The 13,853-nt window shown below is 41.6% G+C and overlaps 1 protein-coding gene across 1 annotated transcript in view; it reads right to left on the reverse strand.

Annotated features, from left to right (window-relative positions):
- Nucleotides 1-9,752, reverse strand: part of ZBTB38 (zinc finger and BTB domain containing 38) — a 75,828-nt gene extending 66,076 nt beyond the window's left edge. Inside the window, exon 1 of the mRNA XM_056564485.1 lies at nucleotides 9,651-9,752. The gene's annotated coding sequence lies outside the window, so the exon portion shown is untranslated. The remainder of the gene's footprint in view (nucleotides 1-9,650) is intronic.
- Nucleotides 9,753-13,853: the final 4,101 nt, after the last annotated feature.

Below are 13,853 nucleotides of genomic sequence, written 5' to 3' on the forward strand. Positions count from 1 at the left end.
TCCCCTTCTGCTATTACCTACCTTGGTGTTCACCTCACTTCTCGCTACTCCTCTCTTTACACTACTAACTACTGTCTTCTGTTCCGACATCTTCGATCACTCATGGATAAGTGGCGGTACCAATATATCTCCTTTTTCGGGCACATAGCGGTGGTTATAATGACCATACTTCCTAAGTTGCTTTATTTTTTCAAAACATTGCCCGTCAGAGTACCATTGTCTGCCCTGTAAACATTCCAATCAGCCATTTTTTGTTTTATCTGGGATGGTAAGAGGCATCGCCTCCCGATGTCGGTCATGGTGGCAGGTAGGCCTATGGGGGGCCTGTCAGTACCAGATGTCACTAAGTACTACTGGGCTGCTCATCTACACCATCTAGCTGCCTAGACCACAAATCACGCTTATAGCCGCTGGATGGAGCTAGAGAAATTGTGGTTAGCACTGACCCACCCAAATACATTCCTCTGGAGTCCCTTCCCCCTTGCAGTTCCCCTTGGCCCCTTGCTAGGATCTATGTCCTTCTCCCCATATGTGTGGGGGTATTGCTCCAGGAAATTCTGACTCTTTTCCCCTGTCTCCCCCTGCAATCTTTCCTTTACCATGCTGCCTTCCCCCACCCCCGAGCCTCCCTTCCTGTATGGTTAGGGAATGGGGTGGTAGCCCCCCTACCACCCCATTCCCTAACCATACAGGAAGGGCTGATATAACCATTCTGTTAGGCTGATATAGTGGACCCTCTATCCCGCACACTGCCATCCTTTGAGAACTTAGTCTCCCGACATGGTCTTCCCTCCTCCAAATGACTTAATTATCTCCAGCTTAGTAACTTTATGTCGTCTGTGCTGGGAACTCATGTGGTTTCCCTGCCTACGGCCTTTGAGCGGTTGTGCCGCTCTGGGCCACAGACGAAGGGTCTTCTCTCGGACATTTACTCCATTATTAACACTCCTCCTGATGGGTTTGCCCCATCTCATTGTTACATGAGTCGTTGGGAAGAGCTTTTGAACACCACTATCACACTGCCCCAATGGTGGATTATTTGGCAACGGGACTCCAAGGACTCCAGTTGTACAGCCTACAAAGAAACGCAATTTAAGATGCTAATGGGCTGATATCATACTCCTGCACTGCTTAATAAATTGAACCAAAATATTCCCCCTCAATGTTGGCGTTGTGGTGTGGGGCTAGGCACAGTCTATCACATATTCTGGTCCTGCCCTATGATTGTTACCTATTGGGATATGGTGAAACAGTTGGTTGGCGAAATGCTTGGCGTTCTGGTTCCCTTAGACTCCCTGGTCTACTTGTTGTACCTCTCCAGTAGGGCCTTACCCAAATGACCTTTCAAGTTGTTCATGCACATTGTTTTAGCGGCTAAAACCCTTATTGCAAAATGCTGGAAGCAACCTCTCCCTCCATCTGAGATGGATCTAGTAGCGAGAATCCAGGAGATACGTTCTCTTGAATCTCTTACTGCCTCCCTTAATAAATGCTTACCTCTCTTCCTGTCTGTTTGGGAGCCCTGGGATCGGTTCTCAGAAAGACAACATCCTTAATTCTCTTACTTTCTCCGGTACTGCCCTCCTCCTCCCAGTTACTTTCCTCCCTCTCTCCCTTTCTTCCTCATCTTACTTGTGATGTCCTGTTTTCATCTTTGTCTGTCTTGTCTTGTGAAGAATTGTTCTCTTCTATTTTGAAGACCTGTCAACGGGCCTTCCTGGTCCTACCCAGGAGACTTTATTAAAGTATAAGCACTGATTGATAACTGAGAATTGTATGAGAGGTACTTGCCAAGTTACTTGCTCAGTCATCCTATTTACTGCTTGGCTTTCTCCTGGTGCCTGTTTTTGACCCTTGTTTTGTATTAGAACATTTTCTACATTGCTTTATTTCTGTATTGAAAAACTTTAATAAAAAAATTTACAGTTGAAAAAAAAAACAGCAATTCCAGTAGGCAACAAAGCAGGTAACCGGATGGCCTAGTGTGTTCCTGTCACTCTGTGATGTCCTGACATTCCCCAGGAGAAAGTGTTAGGCAGGGAAACTAGTCACTATATCGCAGGCCGGCATGAAGCTCCGCAGAAGAACGTCTTCACTTTGCCATGCCTAGCCACACCCCAATCTAAACACTTTATATACAGTGCAAGAACCTCATTGACAAAAGAGGTGGTTGGCATCACAGGGAATCATCAGGTAAGCCAGACAACCTTGCCACATTACATTATGCATTACTACTGCCAAGGGACTACTACTCCCAGCTAGCCAGCTAGCTTGATTATCACTCTATTCTCCTCACAAGTACCACATCTGTCCACAGTCTCTACTTCTAGGTATATAACAATGAAACACAACAGAAGTTAGTAACCTATAATGACAGCATTAAAGATCCTGGCATCTACAGTGCTCCCATAGGACCTAATCTCAAAAAACACAAACTATAACTTTTATTAGCCAATGTCAATGAAGTAAAAAAAAAAAAAAAAAATACTGCTTATAGTGATAAAGAAAACAGGACCTATAGTTTGGTGACCTTTTTAACAAAATATACTTCCCATCCATGACACTCACAGTTTGGAAACTATCTCTTTAGGGTATGTTCACATTAAGAATTCCGCAAGAAGAGATTCCATCTGGCGGCCGCCGACTAAATACTTTGGCGGCAGGACCATGTGGCCGTGCACCGGCATAGTAGACTTCCACACAAATAATGAACAGGTTAATTCTTTGAGCGGACCAGTTTCAGCAGCAGAATTCTCCACTGCTGAAATTCCGCAGTGTGAAGGGGTCCACAGAAGACCTATTCACACAAATGCAAAGAGAAACACAAAGCTTCAGCTCACCCCTTCAGCCAGCATCCACGCCCGGACTGGTATGAAGCATTCACACAAATGGGAATTTTCACAGCGCAAATTTCTGTTGCGCAATTCAGGAAGAGGAAATTCCAATCAAATTACCCAGTGTGAACATACATCTAGGATTATACATTATTGTAGACTGCAGATAGTTCAAGATAGTCACCATTTTAGAGGGGCTATTGCAGTTTTGCCAATGTGTCAGTGAGGTCTTTTGAGCTGATGGACTGTAACATTGAACTATTAGTGCCCTCCTATGGAGAGATTTGGCAAATGCACATTTATTTTTGAATCTATAGAAAACCTTTAAATTGCTGTATTTTTTTATATCACTCCATCGCACCCCCTGCTCTGCCTTGTCAGCTTGACTACATTACCATGAACCACCCCAGAAGAGGATTCCCTCTCCCAATATTTTTGGTTCTACGAATCAAAATAGTTGAAATAGATTCTGGTGTAACACATGGTTTGCTACAGTAAAATGTCAGTAAATATTGCTTGCAATTTTACCAATACAAAGTGAGTCAGAGTTCTAATACAACTAAAGTAGACTAAGGGCTCATGGAAACATGGCTGACATCTGTAGAAACAGGGCCTCTACAGTTGTACTGTATTAAGGGTATTGCTAAACAATTTAAAACTATGCATTTTGTGATATTGGAAGGCATGTAAAATAAAAAAAAACTACTTCCACAAATTCAGTGTGCAATACTTATCTACTGGGGTTCACAATTGTAAGTGTGAACTACAAAATGTTATACAAACCTTTCTTAAACCCCAGCTTAAAGGGGTTGTTCAATTAAAAGCTTGCATCAAAAGCAGAAATAAAGTATGAAATGTATTAAAATAACTTTATTTACAAATATATATTCATTTTTTAGACAGTTGAAATTAAGTTTAAAGGAAAACTGACAGCGAGTTCACTTGCACTAAACCCAATACACTGGGTTATAGTGCGCACAAATCGGATTACAATGAGGTATCACCTACCCGCATTTTGCAGGCTGGTTCCTGAGATACCCTGTATTAGCCAGCTTTGCGCAATGGAGGCGGGACCTTGCATACCCAGCTTTCCTGCCTTTCTTTTCCTCTGCACACCAACCTCATGTTCACATGGGCGACGGGGCCCCATGATTATTCATGATGTGGGCAGGAATATTAGTGCATTGGGGAGGAAAGCTGGGTATGTCGTGTCCCGCCTTCATTGCACATAGCCAACTTTTACCAGATTAGCAATGGAGGATAATACAACGGGTATCTCTGCAACCGGGCAAGTGATATTTCATTGTAATCTGGTTCACCCGCACTATAGCCCTGCGTATTCTGCTTTTGATGCAACCTGTCTGCACTTTCTAAACCTGTGAGCACTTTAGCCAGGGGTTCAGACAACTCTATCTCCCTCCCACTATGTGGTACAGGTTATAGTCAATAAGATGTAGTGGCAGGGAGATGTCTAAATGTCCTGCTTAAAGGGGTACTCCACCCCTAGACATCTTATCCCCTATCCAAAGGATAGGGGATAAGATGTCTGATCACAGGGGTCCCGCCGCAATATAGCATGCAGCACCCACCTGTATCTGCTTCCGGCAGCGCTGGAGGTTCTGGCTTCCGACCATGGGAACGGAAGATTGTGATGTCACAACTCTGCCCCCGTGTGACGTCACACCCCGCCCCCTCAATGCAAGTCTATGGGAGGGGGCGTGATGGCTGTCACGCCCCCTTCCATATACTTGCATTGAGGGGGCTGGGCAAGATGTCACATGGGGGCGGAGTCGAGACGTCACGATCTTCCGTTCCCATGGTCGCTGCCGGAAGCAGATACAGGTGGGAGCTGCATGCTATATTGTGGGGGTCCCCAGATACGGGACCCCCGCGATCAGACATCGTATCCCCTATCCTTTGGATAGGGGATAAGATGTATAGGGGTGGAGTACCCCTTTAAGTGTCCTGACCAGACAGGAAGTCGGGCTAATGAAGACAACAGAGCAGACAGTTTGCATCAGAAGCAGAAGGAAACCGTGGAAGACCACAGAAATGTATTAAAGTAACTTTACTTACAAATATATGTAGATTTTTTTTAAACAGATGAAAAAAGGTTTCATTGTCTGATAACCTCTTTAAGTTATAAAACCAAGGAAAAGGGGGGGGGGCTTTCATATATTGTTTCCCCAGCCGGGCCTGTTAATTCTACTAAGAGCTGTATTAATTTTGTCTTAGTTTTCTTTTCTTTCCATATTTGCATTCTTCCCGCTTGGCCTGCAACTGTTTACAATCCTAAAAATAAATCTTTATTCATATGTACAATGCTTAGGTGGAGTTTTCTCTGATTGAACCCTCCTGCATTTCTAAAGAGCTTCTAGCAAAATTCAGGTGAAGACACTGCAGCATTGTGAGGTGAGAACAAGACACTCTGCCTAAGGAAGTTGGCACAAAACTATGTAAAATAGAAGGCAAAATGTTGTATATTTAAGTTGCTAGTTTCATGGCACATTGCTTTTTAACCCCTTAAAGATGTCTAACTTGAATCTTACAGGCTATGGTCTCACTGCACTAAATAAAAAAAATTTTATTTTACATTTTTTCCTAAATAAAACTTTAAGCAATTTTAAAATAAATAAAATAAATAAATATATGTATATATATATATATATATATATATATATATATATATATATATATATATATATACAGGGCTAAAGTCCTGCATGAACTCATGGGAACGGAGTTCCTGCACTTTTTCCACAGCAGGAACGCAGTTCCCATTAGCAGGAGCCTCCGGTGCTGCACCCAATGCTCTAGGTGAAACGCTGGGTGCAGCAGGGAGAATGCGGGGGTCCCCAGCGGCAGATTTCTAGTACCACTTTAAGTGGAAATCTTGGATGAGCTCCCATACTTTTTTCCCAGGACTTGACCCCTGTATATATATATATATATATATATATATGTATATATATATATATATATATATATATATATATATATATATATAGAGATATATATATTAGTATCACCAGCGCTGGATGTACAACAGTACGCACTATCCGCAGCTTCACTATATGTACGTTCCCCTGTATTTACGTACCAGATATGGAAGTAAAAAAATATATAAAATAATAGTGAGCGCTGAAAGGGACTTAAATATGAGTGTGTTTTATTTGTATTATTGTATATGATGACCACAAGTGTCAATCTTAGCCTACCTGCATGACATTAAATGAATATCCTCATGTGTAGCTATGAGCAGGAACAAGTAGAGGTAGATAGGTTGTGGCTAAAAGAGATAAATGTGCATATGTATTGAATCTATATACAGTGGTCCCTCAACATACGATGGTAATACGAAGACCATCGTTTGTTGAAACCATCGTATGTTGAGGGATCCGTGCAATGTAAAGTATAGGACAGTGGTCTACAACCTGCGGACCTCCAGATGTTGCAAAACTACAACACCCAGCATGCCCGGACAGCGCATGCTGGGTGTTGTAGTTTTGCAACATCTGGGGTTCCGCAGGTTGTAGACCACTGTTAGAGAAAGTTGTACTCACCTGCCCCGCCGCACCGGACCGTCACCGCTGCCCAGGATGTCGCCGTCCATCGCTGTCGCCGTGTCCCCGAGGTGTCCCCGACGCTCCGGCAAGGCAAGGCCTCTGTGTGTTTAACTTTTTTTTCTCTTATATTTTTTTTACATTTTTATGTAGTACTACTACTCCCAGCATGGAACACACCCGATGCGATCGTCCATTATATAGCAGAGATGGAGCGTCTCTATACAGCGCTCACATCTCTGCACTATACTCCGGCCAGTGATGTGAATAGAACATCATTCATATTTTCCGCCCAGAGGTGTGATTGGCCGGATGGTTGCAGCCAATCACAGCTCTGAGGAAAATATGAATGAATGAGTGGCCGGCCGGAGTACAGAGCAGGGATGCGAGTGCTGTATACAGTCGCTCCATCTCTGCTATAGATAGGACGATCGCAGCGGGTGTCAGTAGTGATACCCGCTGTGATCTGTCCTTACCTGCAGGTACTACTACTCCCAACATGAAGCACACTCTGCTCCATGCTGGGAGCTGTACTACCTGCATTAATAGAGAGATCGCAGCGAGTGTAATTTCTGACACATGATGCGATCTGTCTATTAATGCAGAAGAACGGTTGCTGCATCTATAAATTATACAGAAGGATCGCAAAGGGCGATCTGTCAATTAGTGTGTTCTATGCTGGGAGTAGTAGTACTACCTAAAAAATTTAAAAATAAAAAGGGGAAAAACACACACACACTACATTTTTATTATTGTCGGCTCTTTTTAGTGCTTTACCCGCCCACATAAATTGATCCCTGTTTAAAAATGAATAAACATTTCGTAATAAAAAAGATTAATTTCGTTAGATACAATTTTTTCCATCACTACTGTATCTTTTTTATTATTTTTTTGTATGGTACCCTACGAAATTTTTATAAAAAAGGTATCTCCATCACTTTTTTGGATTGCTAAAGTCCAAAAAAGTATGAGTGAGCATGCATAGTATGCTGGTTCAATACCTGATAATGAGCGTGCATACCATGCTGGCTAATTACATGAAATTGAGCGTGCATACCATGCTGGCTCAATACCAGATATTGAGCATGCATAGCACGCTGGCTCAATACATGTAATGGGCCAGCATGCTATGCACGCTCAATATCATGTATTGGGCCAGCATGCTATGCACGCTCAATACATGAAAATAAATGTGCATACCATGCTTGCTCAATTTACATGATATTGAGTGTGCATAGCATGCTGTCTCAATACATGTAATGAGCCAGCATGGTATGCACGCTCATTAACAGGTTATAATTATTATGCATATTTTTGGATGAAACAAATTCACTGTTATCATCACCATCTATACTGTAAGGCTGCAGTTTTACCTTCTACATAAGCTTACTAGGTAAAACTGCAGCAATACAGTATAGATAATGATGAAAATAGAGAATTTATTCCATCCAAACTATAAATGTATACAGTATTATGTTTTTACTTTCTTCATGCAGGGCACGGCAGCTCTGTACTCCGACATTCCTCCACTATGTAGGGCACGTGCAAGGAGGAGGAGACACAGAAGCTGCCGTCCCTGCCTTGTACTTAGCCTGTATGCGCGCTCCCGAGAGTGAGAGCAGCATACAGGAAGAAGGGCGGAAGCCAGCCCTGTGAAGCCTCACATGACGTCTAGCCTGCCGGGCCACGCCCACTTCCTCCCTCACTGAACCACCGATGAATGTGCAGGCTAATAAGCCTGGAAAAGAGGTACAAAGGGGGGGGGGGGGGGTTTGAACAAAATAAAAGGCAGGATTAGTGTCAAGGTTAGCCAGGGACATATGCTGGAGGGTTTTAGGGACAGATTAGTTTATGATAGCTACTCTTTAACCCCTTAAGGACTCAGCCCATTTTGGCCTTAAGGACTCAGACAATTTAATTTTTACGTTTTAATTTTTTCCTCCTCGCCTTCTAAAAATCATAACTTTTATATTTTCATCCACAGACTAGTATGAGGGCTTGTTTTTTGCGCGACCAGTTGTCCTTTGTAATGACATCACTCATTATATCATAAAATGTATGGCGCAACCAAAAAACACTATTTTTGTGGGGAAATTAAAACGAAAAACGCAATTTTGCTAATTTTGGAAGGTTTCCTTTTCACGCCGTACAATTTATGGTAAAAATGACATGTGTTCTTTATTCTGAGGGTCAATACGATTAAAATGATACCCATTATTATATACTTTTATATTATTGTTGCGCTTAAAAAAAATCACAAACTTTTTAACCAAATTAGTACGTTTATAATCCCTTTATTTTGATGACCTATAACTTTTTTATTTTTCCGTATAAGCGGCGGTATGGGGGCTCATTTTTTGCGCCATGATCTGTACTTTTTTTTGATACCACATTTGCATATAAAAAACTTTTAATACATTTTTTATAATTTTTTTTTAATAAAATGTATTAAAAAAGTAGGAATTTTGGACTTTTTTAATTTTTTTTCGTTCACGCCGTTAACCGTACGGGATCATTAACATTTTATTTTAATAGTTCGGAACTTTACCCACGCGGTGATACCAAATATGTCTATAAAAAATTTTTTTACGCTTTTTGGGGGTAAAATAGGAAAAAACTGACGTTTAACTTTTTTATTGGGGGAGGGGATTTTTCACTTTTTTTTTACTTTTACTTTTACATTTTTTTACATTTTTTTTTACACTTGAATAGTCCCCATAGGGGACTATTCATAGCAATACCATGATTGCTAATACTGATCTGTTCTATGTATAGGACATAGAACAGATCAGTATTATCGGTCATCTTCTGTTCTGGTCTGCTCGATCACAGACCAGAGCAGGAGATGCCGGGAGCCGCACGGAGGAAGGAGAGGGGACCTCCGTGCGGCGTTATGAATGATCGGATCCCCGCAGCAGCGCTGCGGGCGATCCGATCATTCATTTAAATCGCGAACTGCCGCAGATGCCGGGATCTATATTGATCCCGGCACCTGAGGGGTTAATGGCGGCGGGTCCCTGACTGCGATCAGCAGCCGGGATCAGCCGCGCATGACACGGGCATCGCTCCGATGCCCGCGGTTATGCTTAGGACGTAAATGTACGTCCTGGTGCGTTAAGTACCACCGCACCAGGACGTACATTTACGTCCTGCGTCCTTAAGGAGTTAATGGAAAACTGTCACATGTTTTGTCCCGCACTATCCACAGGTACCTGTGGATAGTGCGGGAGACGCTGAACAATTTGAGTCCTACCTTGCCCGGATCCGCTGCGCCGTTTGCCCGTTACAGGTCTTTTTCTGTGTATTAAAATTAGCACTTAACTGGCAAAGGCAGGGTTACTGCCTTCAACTGCCACTGTGTTGTAACCGTCGCCCTGCCCGCAGCACCCCCCGGCTAATGAATATTCATATATTGCCTTACTATGTTGTCTCATTTCGTCCGAGTCTCAAACTGCCTACACCCTTACTTCAGCGCTGCTCCGGATGAATGAAGCAGCGCTGAAGACCGCTTCCGGGTGTAGTGAGAAATCCCGCACATGATCAGTAGCATCCGGGACTCGGCCGATATGAGACAACATCGTAAGGCAATATATGAATATTCATTAGCCGGGGGGTGCTGCGGGCAGGGCGACGGTTACAACACAGTGGCAGTTGAAGGCAGTAACCCCGCCTTTGCCAGTTAAGTGCTAATTTTAATACACAGAAAAAGACCTGTAACGGGCAAACGGCGCAGCGGATCCGGGCAAGGTAGGACTCAAATTGTTCAGCGTCTCCCGCACTATCCACAGGTACCTGTGGATAGTGCGGGACAAAACATGTGACAGTTTTCCTTTAAGCAATCTTCTCTTTCACAGCCACTGTATGTGACAAACAACTTCTCTGCCTGCTCCCTGTAATATTTATTTTACTCAGACCTGTAGTGACATGTGTCTCCCAACTCTTTATAATATTCTTCTTTAATGAGTGAGGACAAGAACGGAACTCATATCAAGGATATATGCATAATATACTGTCTTCTCAATTATGTATTTTTTTTGTCAAATATGGAAAACCTGCCAAAGCTCTTACTTTCAGGAAAGTTTGATGCCAGCACTTGGATGTGTCTGGCATGCAGTAGGAAATGACAAAGGACAGGACTGTTCCTTGAGCAAACTGAAGAGGACCAGGATCCTAGTTACTGACACTCTTCAGCTATTGGCAAAAACAATGAGTTCCTTTAGTGCAGTCTAATGAAGTGAACAATGTGTCCAAAATAAGTTTTATTTATTTATATTCTAACCAAGGTTCATTGGTTTACTTATTGCCAGTCAATCTCTATATGCAGGAGTGTGGAAATTTTATAAAAAACTACTTGTCCACGGGACTAAAATGGAGCAAAATCTACTTGTCCCTCATGATCCACTTGTCCGGGCCAATTTTTGCTTTTACGCTCTCATAACTACCTACTATAATGATACCTTTTTAATTTTTCAATAACATATTCCTGGACCAAAAAATATATATTATACATTATATATATATATATATTTTTTTTTTTAGGTGAAGTGAAATTGAAATAGTAAAAGATAATTTTGCAGATTTGGTGGTTTTCTTTTCTACACCATTTACCTTGTGGTTGAGCTAACATGTTAGTTTTATACTTTAGGCGCCTGATTACAGCGATACCAGATTTCTATAGTTTACGTCATGTTTTACAAATTTAAAAAAAAATTCAGAACTTTTTTAATTTTTTTTATTGCCATTTTTGACCCCTGTAGCTTATTTTATATTTTTCCACATACCAGGCTGTATGAGGGCTCATTTTTTGCACCATAATCTGTTTTTTGTATTGGTACCATTTTGGTATTGATCTGACTTTTTTATTGCTTTTTAACTTTTTTTTCTGGGGATATTATAAAAATTGCAATTCTGTGGTTTGGTATTTTTTTTTACATTTACCGTACGGGATACATAATGTTATATTTTAATAGGTCGTACATTTATGCACGAAGCGATAACAAATATGTTTATTTTTATTATGTTTACATGTTTTTATATAGGAAAAGGGGGTGATTTGAACTTTTAACATAAAAGGGGTTAATGTTGTGTCTTTTAAACTTTTATTAAAACTTTTTTTTTTTTTACACTTTATTAGACTTTTAGGAGGAATCATTAGATTCCTCATACAGATGAATAGAGTTCTATTGAACTCAATTGATCTGTGTGCTCTGCGATCCATTGATAGAGCCTGGTTCAGCCAGGGTCTATCAATGACAGAGCCACGGGATAGCAGGGAACAGAGGTAAGCCCTCCGGCTACCTCTATAGTGGATCACCGCCCTGCGATCACTCTACGGGGAGGCGATCCACCCCACTAGCCCACCAGGGAGCATACACATGTCCCTTTAGGCGTTCGCCGCATGCTGGCTATTAGCGGCCCCCGGCTACTGAAAACAGATGGGAGCTGCAGAGTATGGAGCGGGCAGGAGTCCGGAGCCCGCTCCATACAGACTGCTGAGTGCCGCATGCTGGCTATTAGCGGCGGTGTGAGGTGGAAACTTTCGCCCCGTGCAGACTTGCGTCCGTGCCTCCCCTCAGCTCTCCAAAGGTTTCCGAAGCTAGAGCTGGGGGGAGCGAAGACAGAGGATGCAGGTCTGCACGGGGAGAATGAAGGCAGAGCAGGGGAGAGATGATGTACACAGCTTCTCATCTCCCCTCCCCCTGCTCTGCTTTCAGAGGACGCAAGTTTCCACAGTCGGGGGCTGCAGAGTACAGAGCGGGCACGAGTCGGGAGCCCGCTCCATGCAGACTGCAGAGCGCCGCAGCGCTTGTCAGGTCTGGCAATGCTTGCCCGAAGCCGGGCTAAGGGCCACAAAAATCCACCTGCCCGGCGCCCGGAACTGCATGTCACGGCGTCGGGCGATAGGAATTCCACATCCCTGATATGGAAATAATGCAAGTCTACAGGTGTGATTACTACAATGTATTGTCTAACTAGACTGTATTATTATAGAGTGCCTACTTTCCCTGATGCTCTTTATTATAGGATTACAGAAATAAAGTGTCTGTATATATTCAGATATACTGTGTATACTCGCCTATAGGCAATTTGTACGACCCGTCTTTCGTACATGCAGGCTTCACACCGATTACTTTATTGTTTATTCTGCTCTTTACACAAGGAGATATGCAGCTAATGAAAGTTGGTTTAGTAACCAGCTTAACAGATGCTATCAGCCAACAGACTAGTATTTCCTTATTTGTTGACTGATCTTAGGGCCTAATAACAGGGCAATATCAGCCCTAGAGATAATGGCAAGCTTTTGAGATTACCCACAGAAGATCTCTGAATCCGGCAATATGGTTTATAAGTAGGTTTTTGGTGCTTCTTATCTTAGCATGTCTTCGAAATGGGTTCTCCACCTAAAACAATGTTCACACAATAGAGAAGAATCCAGCTCCGATGCAGATCGAACAAGTGCAGCTTTATTTCACATTACGCCAAAGGCAACAGGTACAAGTCGGAAATGACACGTTTCGGCCAGGTGCTGGCCTTAGTCATACAATAATTACAAGTTCCAAGGATACTTATATATGAAGTGGGAGGTAACGAGATGCAACAACAGGTGAGAGTGATGGATTAACTCCTGCTACACCTCTCCTACCTACTCCATTCACAAAAGAACTACTGCGTTTTTTTTATATACAAATGTGAACATATAGATAAAATAATAACATAGGATAATAATCTTTATTTATAAAAAAAATTATAAACAATTATAAATGTGACAAAAAAAAACACAAACAAGTTGTTGGACATTCACATGTCAGCATATATATAAATGCAAAAAAAAAATGTCTTCATAACTATGAAAAAATCTATAGCATATGCCGTCATGCTGCCGTGCAACAAGTAGGTGGTTAAACAAAGTGATATTGTAAATACCTTCCACAGAAGAAAAATAATTTATAAATATACAGAAAATTAATTAATAAATATTATTACTCGCCTAGACTATTTTACTTCTGTATAAAGGAACTACAAAGAATGACTGCATTATAAAAAAAAGAATTATATATATATATATATATATATATATATATCATATTGCTTTGTGGGGTCAAAATGAAATAGCCATGCCATATGTGCATTCAAGATCGAAGTCATTTATCCTATTAAAAAATAGTACACTATAAAACATGATATGTAGAGAGAGATGCATCCATATGGCAAAATTAAGCCATATAATATTTGTGGTATATCATTAATAGTAGGATATATCTCCAGTACATATCAATTATGAAAACAGAAAGAAATATGCATAAATCCATGAGAAAGAGGATGAAAAGTCTGTAAAGAAACACATGCATAGCGAAGATGACCTGATACTAAATACCTTATGAGAATAATTGGAAAATAATACCGACCTAATGATTGAATATGACCAAAAGAAGATAATAAACATCTAATAATGAAG

This window comes from Hyla sarda, chromosome 3 (assembly GCF_029499605.1).
Source record: "Hyla sarda isolate aHylSar1 chromosome 3, aHylSar1.hap1, whole genome shotgun sequence".
Classification (NCBI taxonomy): Eukaryota; Metazoa; Chordata; class Amphibia; order Anura; family Hylidae; genus Hyla; species Hyla sarda.